We start from the raw sequence: 12539 nt of genomic DNA, 5'->3' as shown, positions 1-12539 counted from the left end.
CTTCCAGGATGAATTCTGGCAAGCAGATTAAGGACCAAAGATTGGGCCTGGAGACAGTTGTCATAGAAACTAGTGATAGCCACTACTAATTGAACATTCACTTTGTTCCAGGATCAGTGACTATTTCAGTTACTGCATTGCTTTACATATATTATCTTGTTTATCTTGCAACAATGTTATGAGGTCAACATCTCCTATTCGCAGATGAGGAAACTGGCTTCAAGACAATAAGTAATCAATGGACACATAGCTAGTAAGTGGTAGTTGATATTCAAACTCAGGTCTCTTAGTTTCTATGGAAATGGTTGGCCAGGGGAGGATCAGGGAGTAGCCTTTTATGAATACAAAAAAGGAAGAGAGACAGTCATGTTCCCTGGAAGAGGGTGGAGATGATGGAAACTGCATCCGGAGCAGGACATATCCCCCAAAGTATGTCAGAGGGAGGCCCCCAGCTTGCTTTGGCTGCAGTAAGGCAGGGTGTAACAGAACCCATTGCCTCTGGAGTAGCACTGCCTGCCCGAGTTTAAAGCCTCTGCCAGAGAAGTTTGGAAGGTGATAAAGGACATTGTCATCAGGGAGTCCAGGAGGTCAAGAGGATGTTTCATACCTTCTACTGGGAGGGTGAACATGGAGACTGGGAAGGTGACCAGCCACCTAGCTCTGCAGAAGTTTGACTGAGGCCCGATCTTTGACATTCAGCGAGACCTATCTCAGCTCCTGGAGGAAATACCAGGGGTGAATGGCCTTAGTCATTTCAGCAGTTCCCCTTGATCCACTTATACCTGAAGTGGCTCTCCAGGGAGAGGAAGTAACCAGAAGTTGCCATTGTCTGCCTGCAGAGACCTGTCACAGGAATATTGAAGAAAGCATCATTCCTAGAGGAGGGGACACCCAGGGCTCAAGGCATGTTGCCAAGATCCCGAACAAAATACCTCTGAATTTCTCACAGGGGTGAAGATGGAGGAACTGCAGGGTCAGGGTGTATTACTGCTGACCCACCTGTTGAAACTCTCTGCTGTGGGTTCAAGCACCTCTGAGGCTTCTGAGGAGTCAGTCAAAATAGATACATTCATTGACCCAGACGGACTGGATCATTTGACTGGGCTTGTGCTGCTCCTTACAGCTGTCTAACATGGGCCAGGGCAAAGGCCTAGTAGTCTTTGGATAAGCTCTGGGAGAAGTTGTAAGTGGAGGGACCCTTTCTGAGTATAAGGTCACAGAGGCAAAGAACTCCTGGATCTCTCATTAAAAGTGGGGTGAGGTATAGGGATTTGCAAAAGAGCAAAGTCAACTCAGAGGCTGCTGGTTTCTTTCCAGTGGTCTGAGTGCAGAAGTCCCTAGGTCCTGGCTGGTTGGGAAGTCAGCAGCCAGTGTGTGGAGGGGAGACAGCTAGGGGGTTGGGAGGGAAACTCTACCTTTACCCATATCTACCTACAAATGGGAATGGATAATGAGGTGATTATAGTCCAACTATGACCCCCACCCACAAGAAGGGGCAAGGAACAGGTTCTAGCTATAGAAGTTTTACCCCAAAATGCTCTGAGTCCTTCCAACTGACCTCTATCAGTGCATTGTGTTTGGGCAGATTGAAGATGGAAGTGTTCTGGACTTGGAGTTATTAAATGAATTTTATGTGTATGTGTGATTGTCTTTGGGGAACCTAAAATTTTTAGCCTGCTCCTCCCAGACAAGTGAGCTGGTACAGTAGCTCTGCAATACTTTAGAAGATGCTGAAATCTGATGTGAGCCTTTCCCCAAACCGGAATGATAAGCTATTTGCATATAGGCAAGTTTCCCAGTTGCCCCTTTTCTCCACCCTGCAAACATGTCACGGAGAACCCTGGACAGGTTCTGGCAGGCCCCAGCCTCTGGTAGCTTGTGTACTGAGGTTGCTCAGGATAAAGGAATGTATGCAGGAAACTGGAACATCTGTTCAGGAAGCAGGACTCCCAGAGAGAAAGGGATTGAATGAGGCAATAGGAACAGGGTTGAAATGCTGGAGTGAGTCAGTCAGTCAGACCTGCATTTAAACCCTGGCTTCTTTCTATCACTTAGCATCTGTTTAACCTTGGCCACATTATCAAATCTTTCTGGATTTCTCCATCTGTAAAATAGATGATAACCATAATAACCATTCCAAAACATTGCTATAAGAATTATAACCTTTAAAAATATACCTAGTATATTAGTATACTATTATACTAAAATATTATTATATAATATTATATATAACATATATAACAAAATAATACTATATATATAACATAACATTCCTTAGGTATATACTAGGAATACTCCTAGGCAAAAAATATGAACCAGCTGATACTTCACACCTTAAAAATTAACTCAAAATGAATCATGGACTTAAATATAAAATGTAAACTTATAAAAATTTTAGGAAAAAAAAAGGAGAAAATATTCTGGACCTAGGATTAGATGAAAAGTTCTTAGGCTGAATCCCACAGGCACAATCCATAAAAGGGAAAATTGATAAACTGAACCTCATCAAAATGGAAAACTCTCACTCAGTGAAAGACCTGGTGAAGGTGAAGAGAAGAGTGCAGATGGGGAGAAAATGTTTGTAAAGCACATATTTGACAAAGTACTAGTTCCTAGAGTATATAAAGAGGTCTTCAAACTCACTGCTAAAAAAGCATCAAATTAGAAAATGGGAAAATACATTTCTCTGAAGAGAATATACAGATGACAAACAAGTTCTTGAAAAAATGTTTAATATCATGAGCCCCTAAGCAATGCAAGTAAGATATCACTAACTACCTATCAGAATGGCTAAAAATAAAACTGAAAAGATAGTGGCAATGCCAAATGCTGATGAGGATGTAGAGTAATGGGATCACTCATATGCTGGTGGAAATGTAAAATGGTACGGCCATTCTAGAAAAGAATTTGGCCATTTCTTATAAGACGAAACATATGATTACCATACAACCCAGCAATTGCACTCTTGGGAATCTATCCCAGAGAAATGAAAACAGTGTTCACACAAAAATCTGTATATGAATGCTCATTGCAGCTTTATTTGCAATAGCTAAAATCTGGAAACCGCTCAGATGTCCTTCAACCAATGAATGGCTAAACACACCATAGTGCTGTGTTATGGAACAGGACTCAGCAACTACTGATATACACAGCCACTTGGATGAGGGCCCAGAGAATTCTATTGAGTGAACAAAGCCAATCATAAAAGGTTACATACTGTATGACTCCATTTATATTGCATTCTTAAAATGACAAAATTATAGAGATGGAGAACAGATTAGTGGTTGTCAGAGGTGAGATTGGAGGAGAGGCAGGTGGGTGTAGCTATAAAAGGTTAGTGCAAAGGAACCTTGTGATGAAACTATTCTGTATCTTAACTGTGGTGGTGGCCATATGAATCAATGCATGTGACAAAATTCCATCAAATTAAATGCACACACAGATGCACACACACACACACACACACAAATGAGTGCATGTAAAACTGACGGCACCTGTGTAAGGACTATGGATTGTATCTGTTGATTTCCTGGTTGTAATGCTGTGCTATAGTGACATAAGATGTTACCTTTGGGGGAAACTGAGTGAAGGTATCAGGGATCTCTGCATAAGTTCTTAAAATTGTGTGCTTATCTGTAATTATCTCCAAGCAGAACATTTAAAAAATACATATAAAGCCCGCTTCTTCTCTTCTTCCTCCTCCTCCTTTTCCTCCTCCTACTTCTCCTTCCCCCTTCTATTTCTCGTTCTTGTCCTTATTACTAGGTAATGTTATATTCTTGGAAGGAAAATATTCCCATAATAGGAGAAAGGCAGTAATCTAACATTTACCACAGAACGCCTTAAGGAACACAGCTGGTCCCCTGTGGACATGTAGAAACCCCAAGGAGAAAGAGAAAGGCCACTGTGTTAAATGTCTGAGGCTGGAGACGATGGAGAGAGGGAGCGAACTAGTTCCTTCTAAGACAATACTTTGACCAAGGTGACGGTCAGATAAGCTGAGACCCATGGACAGGGCCAGGATTCTACCTGATTCACAAAATATGAGAGTCATTCAGAGAAAGCCGAAATAAAGAGCCAACATGCCATTGTCCAAATCATGTCAGGGGCTCTGTCTACCCAGCATACTTACCGAGGCTCAAGGCATCGTGTGCCTGCAGCTAAGACGTGCGGGGATGCAGATGCAGGCTGGGCTCCAAAGCTGGAGCCTCCTGCTATGGGGTGAGTATGAAAGCGGCAGTGAGATGGCGTAAACCAACAATATTGAAAGAACATTTCTGGAGTTGGCAGAGTATAGATTTTCCTTCCTAATACGGAAACCAGTCTCCCTTTTGAAGGGCTTTTTGATGAAAAACTACCTTTAGTGTCAAGAAGCCAAAAATGGAAGCCCTGAGTTTCATGAACCATGGTTCTCATTGTCAAAATCATGGCCACAGGTTCTTTATGGTCTTGGGTGATTGTGGTTCTGGGCTGGGTCCATATAAAAATAAGAAACAGATGTCCCAAGCATCCTGCCATCTCAAGCAGTTTAGAAGAAATGCTTGGCTGTGGCCAGGGCTTCAGAGAAGCATCATTGCAACATGGGGCCTTAACAGCCCAAGATGTCACAGTCAATACCTTCTCTGGGAGTGTCCAAGAGACTAGGAATGCTAAACTTAACCCTTTTTAATTTAACAAAGAGTCAGGCCAGGGAGATTGAGGAAATCACCTTGACCCCCCTATTACCAGGACTCTAAAGAGAAAATGCCCTCCTTATGTCAACCTTGGTGATCTTCTCATAAATCTATCCTTCTGCTCTCCTCTGGGCCCTTCCTGGATGGGGGGAGCGAAGGAAAGCTAGGACTAGGGAAGGACTTAAACACTAAAAGGTGGTTTTCTTGGGAACTCTGAAAGCTTGCTGGCTCTGCAGGTAAAGAAAGGGACTTCTAAAATGTTACTAGTGTCATGCTTCTTATAACTTCTTTTTTTTCCATTTTCCTTACTGTTTACGGAGAGTAAGTTCCCTTCCTTCCCTCCTTCCTTCCTTCCCTCCTTCCTTCCATCTTTCCTTCCTTCCTTCCTTGCTTCCTTCCTTCCTTGCTTCCTTCCTTCCTTCTTTCCTTCCTTCCTCCCTTCCTTGCTTCCTTCCTTCCTTCCTTGCTTCCTTCCTCCCTTCCTTGCTTCCTTCCTTCCTTCCTCCCTTCCTTGCTTCCTTCCTTCCTTCTTTCTTTCCTTCCTCCCTCCCTCCTTCCCTCCCTCCCTCCCTCCCTTCCTTCCTCCTTTTCTCTTTTAGGGATGAAGAGTTAGGCAGACCACTTTGGGTACACTAAAAGAAACCAAGAAAAGATTTTGTATGGGAATTATTTAAGTTCCTTGTGGATTCTGGATATTAGACTTTTGCTGGATGCCTAGTTTGCAAATATTTTCTCTTATTCCATAGGTTGTGGTTTAATCTGTTGATAGTTTCTTTTGCTGTGCAAAAGCTCTTCAGTTTGATTGGGTCCCACTTGTCAATTTTTGTTTTTTTTGCAATTGTTTTTGTTTTGTTGGGGGACTTAGTCATAAAGTCTTTGCCAAGGCCAATGCCCAGAATGGTATTTTCCTAGGTTTTCTAGGATATTTATAGTTTTAGGTCTTATATTTAAATCTTTAATTCATTTTAAGTTAATTTTTATATATTGAGATAGGTAGGGGCCCAGTTTCATTCTCCTATATATGGATAGCCAGTTATCACATTTATTGAATAGCGAGTCCTTTCCCCATTGCTTGTGATTGTTGACTGTCAAAGATCAGATGGTTGTAGGTGTGCAGCTTTATTTTGGGTTTGCTATCCTTTTCCATTGGTCTATGTGACTGTTTTTGTGCCAGTACCATGCTGTTTTGGTTACTGCAGGCTTGTAGTATAGTTTGAAGTCAGGTAGTACAATGCCTTCAAATAACCCCATTAAAAAGTGGGCAAAGGAGGCTGGCATGGTGGCTCACGCCTGTAATTCCAGCATTTTGGGAGGCTGAGGCGGGTGGATCATGAGGTCAGGAGTTCAAGACCAGCCTGGCCAATATAGTGAAACCCTGTCTCTCCTAAAAATACAAAAAATTAGCTGTGCATAGTGGTGCGCACCTGTAGTCCCAGCTACTTGGGAGGCTGAGGCAGGAGAATTGCTTGAACCTGGGAGATGGAGGTTGCAGTGAGCCGAGATTGCACCACTGCACTCCAGCTTGGGCAACAGAGCGAGACTTCATCTCAAAAAAAAAAAAAAAAAAAAAAAAGTGGCCAAAGGTCAACAAACATATGAAAAAATGCTCAACATCACTCAGGAAAATGCAAATCAAAACCACACCACCTTACTCCTGCAAGAATGGCCATAATCAAAAAACCAAAAAACAGTAGATGTTGGCATGGATGCAGTGATCAGGGAACACTTCTACACTGCTGGTGGGAATGTAAACTATATGGCCACTCTGGAAAACAGTGTGGAGATTCCTTAAAGAACTAAAAGTAGAACTACCATTTGATCGAGCAATCCCACTACTAGGTATCTACCCAGAGGAAAAGAAGTCATTATATGAAAAAGATACTTGCACACACGTTTACAGCAGTACAATTCTCAATTGCAAAATTGTGGAACCAACTGAAATGCCCATCAATCAACTAGTGGAAAAAGAAACTGTGAGATATATATATATATGATTGAATACTACTCAGCCATAAAAAGGAATGAATTAACAGCATTTTCATGGACCTGGATGAGATTGGAGACTATTATTGTAAGTGAAGTATCTCAGTAATGGAAAACTAAACATTGTTCGTTATCACTGATATGTGGGAGCTAAGCTATGAGGACACAAAGGCATAAGAACCATACAACGGACTTTGGGGACTTGGGGGGAAGGGTGGGAGGAGGACGAGGGATAAGAGATTACAAATAGGTGGCAGTATATACTGCTTGGGTGATGGGTGCACCAAAATCTCACAAATCACCACCAAAGAACTTACTTATGTAACCAAATGCTACCTGTACCCCAATAACCTATGGAAACGTAAAATAAAAAATAAAAAGTGGGCAAAGGACATGAACAGAACATCTCAAAAGAGGACATACCTGCGGCCAACACATATATGAAAAAGTGCTCAACATCAGTAATCATTAGAGAAATGCAAATCAAAATCACAATGAGTTACTGTTTTGCACCAACCATTTTTAATAATGGCTATTTAAAAAAAAAGCAAAAAATAACAAATGCTGGCGAGGCTGTGGAGAAAAGGGAACACTTATACACTGTTTGTGGTAGTGCAAATTAGTTCAGTCACTGTGAAAGCAAGCTGAATATTTCCCAAAAAACTTAGAATTAACGTTCAACCCATCAATCCTATTACTGGGCATAAAATAAATCTTTCTACCCAAAAGACACGTGCATTCATATGTTCATCACAGCACTGTTTGCAATGGCAAAGACATGGAATCAACCTAGGAGCCCATCAATGGTGGATTGGATAAATAAAATGTGGTACATATACACCATGGACTACTATGCAGCCACAAAAAAGAATGAAATCATGCCCTTTGCAGCAACACAGACGCAGCTGGAGGCCATTATCCTAGGTGGTGAATTAACACAGGAACAGAAAAGCAAATACCACATGTTCTCACTTGTAAGTGGAAGCCAAACCTTAGGTACACATAGACAGAAAGATGGGAATAACAGACACTGGGAACTACTGGGGGTGAGGAAGGGAGGGCGCAAGGGTTGAAAAACTACCTGTCGGGTGCTATGCTTGTTTGCTTGCTCCCTGGGTGATAGGATCATTCATACCCTAAACCTCAGCATCACACAATATACCCATGCAACAAACCTGCACATGCACCCACTGAATCTAAAATACAAGCTGAAAAAAAAAGAAAATATTTTGTTTGTTTGTTTCACTATGTGGTATAGTGGTTGTGAAGAATACAATTCTTAAAAGTCAAAGAAACTTAAATAGACCAGTAGAATATGGGCTCCTGGACAGGAATCTTGTTCTCTGCTCTATCGTCAGTACTTGGCCATGTAGGAGGGAGCTCATTTAACATTTGATGAATGAATGAATGAATGAATGAATGAATGAACAGGAAGGTGAATCTCCCGGGGGCGAAGGTTGATTTCTGGCCTTTTTTCAGAGACTTCTCTAGTCTGAGTAGGTTCTGAGTCACTTTGTAGCAGATCAGGCTTTTCCTGTACAGTTTTCTCCAACCTGCCTCCCCGGGGTCAGGCCACTAAAACCCCTAGGCAGATTCTCCTTGGAGAGATCCTTAGAAATTCCCATCATTGCTACCTTCCCCTGGTCAGTTTCCTTATGATCATTTACGATGCTTCATATTTTTATAAGTATGGTTTTCCAAGCAAAGGGCTGTTCTGACGAATGAGAGAACAAACTGATGGTGAGGCTTCAAGGGCCAAAGCAATAATCAGTCATTTTGCCAGCCTTTGCTTCAAACCAGACACTCCATCCCAAGTGCTCAACTTGCATTATCTCATTTAATTTTCTTGACAACCCTCTGAGTTTGGTACTATTACTATTTCCATTTTTGCAGATTTAGAGGAGCCTTGGGTCACGCAGTTGGCAATTCAGTGGCCCAGGACTTAAACCTGGCTTGCTTCCTGCCAAGGTACAGTGCTCTTAACATATGGCCAGAATAGCCTTGATCAAATCAAATACAGGACTCCGAGCCTGAGGCTTATCCATTGCTGGGGGTGGGGTGGGGTGGGGTGTCACGTGCTCCCCAGGCCAGGCCTGAACAACAGGACCTCCTAGGGGTAAAAATCAGCTGTGGAAATTTAGAGACACTCCCCATTCTCCTTCAACCTGAAAGGAAGAGAAAAGAGAGGGTGGGTGTGCTGGTACTGAAGAGGTGGAGCTTTGACTAATATGCTCATCAGGACTTTGCCTGCAGCAAAAAGATATCTTTGGAAGCTGTGCCTGTGGAAAGGTCAGTATTAGCTCAATCAAATTTGGCTTATGGAGAAACTTCGGGATTACTTAGTTGCAGTGGAAATGTCTCTTTGTCTCTACAGTTTTGGTTGGAAAGAAAGCAATGTGTCCCTGGGACTGTCAAAACGCTTTTTAACCAGTAACAGGAAAACTATGTATGTGCTGGTAAATTTGCATTGAATATGGAAAATTGGCACATAAAGTGTCAAGCAGATGGAGTTTCAGACTGGGAAAAGAATGCCTTTCAGATTCCATCCAGCTCTGAGCTATGCTCTCTTTCCTGGGGGAATTACTCAGGATGATCTAGAAGAGAAAGGAACCGATAGTTGGCCCCGGGAGCACGAATCAGGAGCAATTGGGAGTGGAGAAGGCGAGTGACTGAAGATGAGAGCTGAAGCAATGCCCCTTTCCAGGTATACAGCGGTGGCAGGCACCTGGTGCTAGCCACAGGTGCAAGGGCTGGCTTTTCATAGAAACAAAGACTGGTCTAGACACAAGCCTACAGGTATTTCCAGATGATGGCATCAAGTGATGTGAGAACAGATAACCAAAGAAGGCCTGCTAAGAGTCTTTTTGCCTTGAAATTCAAAGGAGCAGAGGACCTTATCTACTTGGGTAGGTGAATGAGAATGTGTTTTGGTGGCAGAGAGTGGATAAGGAAACTTGTGGCGATGTCTTCGGTCAGCTCAGATAAGGAAAGTGAGGGTGAGAATCACAGCAAATTTTCCTGCCCCAGCCTTTGATATAGTCTCAGTTTCATTCGTTTCTCCTCATCCTCTCTCCCTACCCACAACCCACACTCATATTTGCCATGTCTTTCTTCCAATGTAGGAAAGGGACAGCTCAGACATCACCTCTTCCAGGAAGATTTCTACCCCAGTGCTTCATGCTGGGCCAGACATCCTAGCTTTGTATCACAAACATTCACTAAGCCCAAGGGTATGTGATCCTCTAGTGTGTTGTCCATTGGCTCCCTTTTGACTGGGAGTTCCTTGACAGAAGAGAAGGTCCTATCCCTCTGTGTGTGCCCAGCACTTATCCCAATGCCTGGTACATAGTGGAAACTAATAAACAGAAGCTAGTGTTTGCTGTAGTATTTTAGCTTAAACCATTATCACCAGTAGGGGCTGGGGAGCTGTGGAGAGTCTGAAGTTAGAGTAACAAGGCTTCACCCCAGGCTGGCCCTAGTGAAAGTCCCCTAATGCCTTCTCCTGCTAAATTTCATCATTCAAGCAACAAATATTTATTGAGCACCTACTATGTATCAGCACTTTTCTAGGTATTTGGACACATCAGGGATCAGAACCAACAAAAATTACGAAGTTCACATTCTAGTGGGAAAAGGGAGCAGAATGCAAACAATAAATCATATATCATGAGAAGCAAGTTAAACAGTATGTCAGAGTAATATGTATCTATTAAGGTATTATGTTGGGGAAAGAAAGGAGATGGGGGAAATAGGGCAGGAGCACTTAACATTTTAACTGATACCTTAAGGTGTCAGCCTAAAAAAAAAAGACATCAGAGAAATATATCTCCTAATTTAATGAGCTTATTTGTGAGTAAGCAAAAGGATTATAATCCAGGATGCACAGCTATAGCAAGCAACAGATGCACCCGAAGAGGGGAGGGTGAGGGGAAGCTTTTATTGGCAAAAGGGGAAGTTCACATAAGCTGCTTGGAAACAGAGTTCATTGGCTCTGGAGGCTCAAAGCCAGAATTGGCGTCAGTTCATTGGTGGAGATGCTGTTACTAGGCAAGTGCTCTTTTGAGAGTATCTTTTCTGAATTGCTGTAGTCCTAAAGAATGTCTAGCGATAAACCTGGTCCTAGAAATATGTGCCTATGTATAAAATATAGATCATGAAAAGCATGAGATGTGTGAAGGACGTGAAGGAATTACTTAGGGGCTTATTTTAGAAAGTCGTTGAAACAGTCTTATCTCAAGCAAGCGTGGGTCCTTCTCCTTCCTGCTTTCCCACCTCCAATTTGGGTCTGACAAAAGTGATTTTGTCCTGGTATCTGCAACTTTCACAACCGGTGAATAGAACTTAGGCAAGATAAAAGGGACGAGGGGAATCACGCAGAGGGGTTATTGGTAAGGGATCTTTTGGTAATGGTGACAACTCAAAGTAGCTTAAGCAAGATGGGAATTTACTATCTCACATAACTAAAAAGTCCAGTGACAGCCCAGGCATAGCGGGATCTGAGGGCCCCAGCAGTGATGTCAGGGCTCTCCTCAACTTCATCTCTTGGTCCTGCCTTCCTCTTGTGTTGACTCCATTCTCAGTGAATGGCCTCTCGAGGATGGTAAATCATCACTGCAGCTCCAAATGTTCACCCTATCTTCTGAGCAGACTCAGTGAGAAAGAGTTCCTTTCTCCTTTATGCCTGCAAAACGCTCAGCTGACCTCTGATTGGTACTTTTCTGGTCACATGACCATCTCTGACCCAATCAGTGTAATGAGAGAGATGTGCAATGGTGTGATTGGCTGAGCCCGAATCCATGTGCACCCCTGGAAGCAGGGCTAGCTAGCATCGGGTCCACCTAAATCATGTGGTCTAAGCCTGGGGTGAGGTGGTTCCTAAGAAAACTCGGGAGAGTGGGCAATGGGCAAGCAAATACCCATTGTCTTATCTACAAGGAAAGAACAAGTCAAAGGCCCAGAACCAAAGAAGTGAGCTGATTGTCTGAGGTCACACCCCTGGCAAGGCCAAAGCTGGAAGCCCCCCTCTTAGTTCACACTGCTTCTGAGTGCCCTCAGAAAAAACCCACTGGGGGCCATCTTTTCTAGCCTTCCACTTGTGATTTTCTTTTTTCAATGACTTTGGTTACAGCAGCAAACAGCTCCACTATTTGGAATGTCCTCATTTCAAAAACAGCACACCTACTTTAATTCCTGACGTGAATTTTGTATGATTCCACTAGTTCTAATGAATAAACAAACAAATAAAAAGCATGTATTTCTTTGTTGCTCTTTTAGTGATCCAGAGCCTCAGAGGTGTGGTTCAGCCAGAACTAGCGTTCCCAAACGGATTGTGGTTTCGTGGAGAAGGGTGAGCACAGAGAACATCTAAGGGAAAGATGAGGCCAGGTCCATCTAGCCCTAGTTGTCAGAGCTTGTTCGCTGGTGCTCAGAGAGGGTCACTCCGCCTCCTGATGGGGTAAATAGGGCAGACCAAATTTATCCTGATGTACTTCCAACCCGCCCCTGGAGAGCAAGTCGCAGCTGGGTCTAATGGAAAGAAAGACCACATAGGAGCGAATTTGCTTTAATCAGCACAGATCCCTTCATTTATAAATGACTGACAGCAGACTGACAGAAGTCTGAACTTTGAACCTCTTAACTTTGGAGTGATAACTCCTGTTATCCAAGGGTTAAGACGTGGAGATTCTTCCAGGCCAGCCAGGCCCTTCCCTCTATTCTCAGTGGCTATTTCTGTGATACCTGCTATGGGGTGCATGGTTCAGGTTCCAAGGCCCTGACAGCACTAAGGGGAGTTTTTGTATGTGTCTGAGTTATTTTCACCTTGACAATGCCCTGCTAGAAAAATAATACATGTGGATGAGAAAATAGGACTCATTTTTCCCA

The sequence above is a fragment of the Pongo abelii genome, chromosome 9, assembly GCF_028885655.2.
Source record: "Pongo abelii isolate AG06213 chromosome 9, NHGRI_mPonAbe1-v2.0_pri, whole genome shotgun sequence".
Classification (NCBI taxonomy): Eukaryota; Metazoa; Chordata; class Mammalia; order Primates; family Hominidae; genus Pongo; species Pongo abelii.
The sequence above is the reverse complement of the archived record's forward strand: the minus strand, read 5'-3'. Positions refer to the sequence as shown.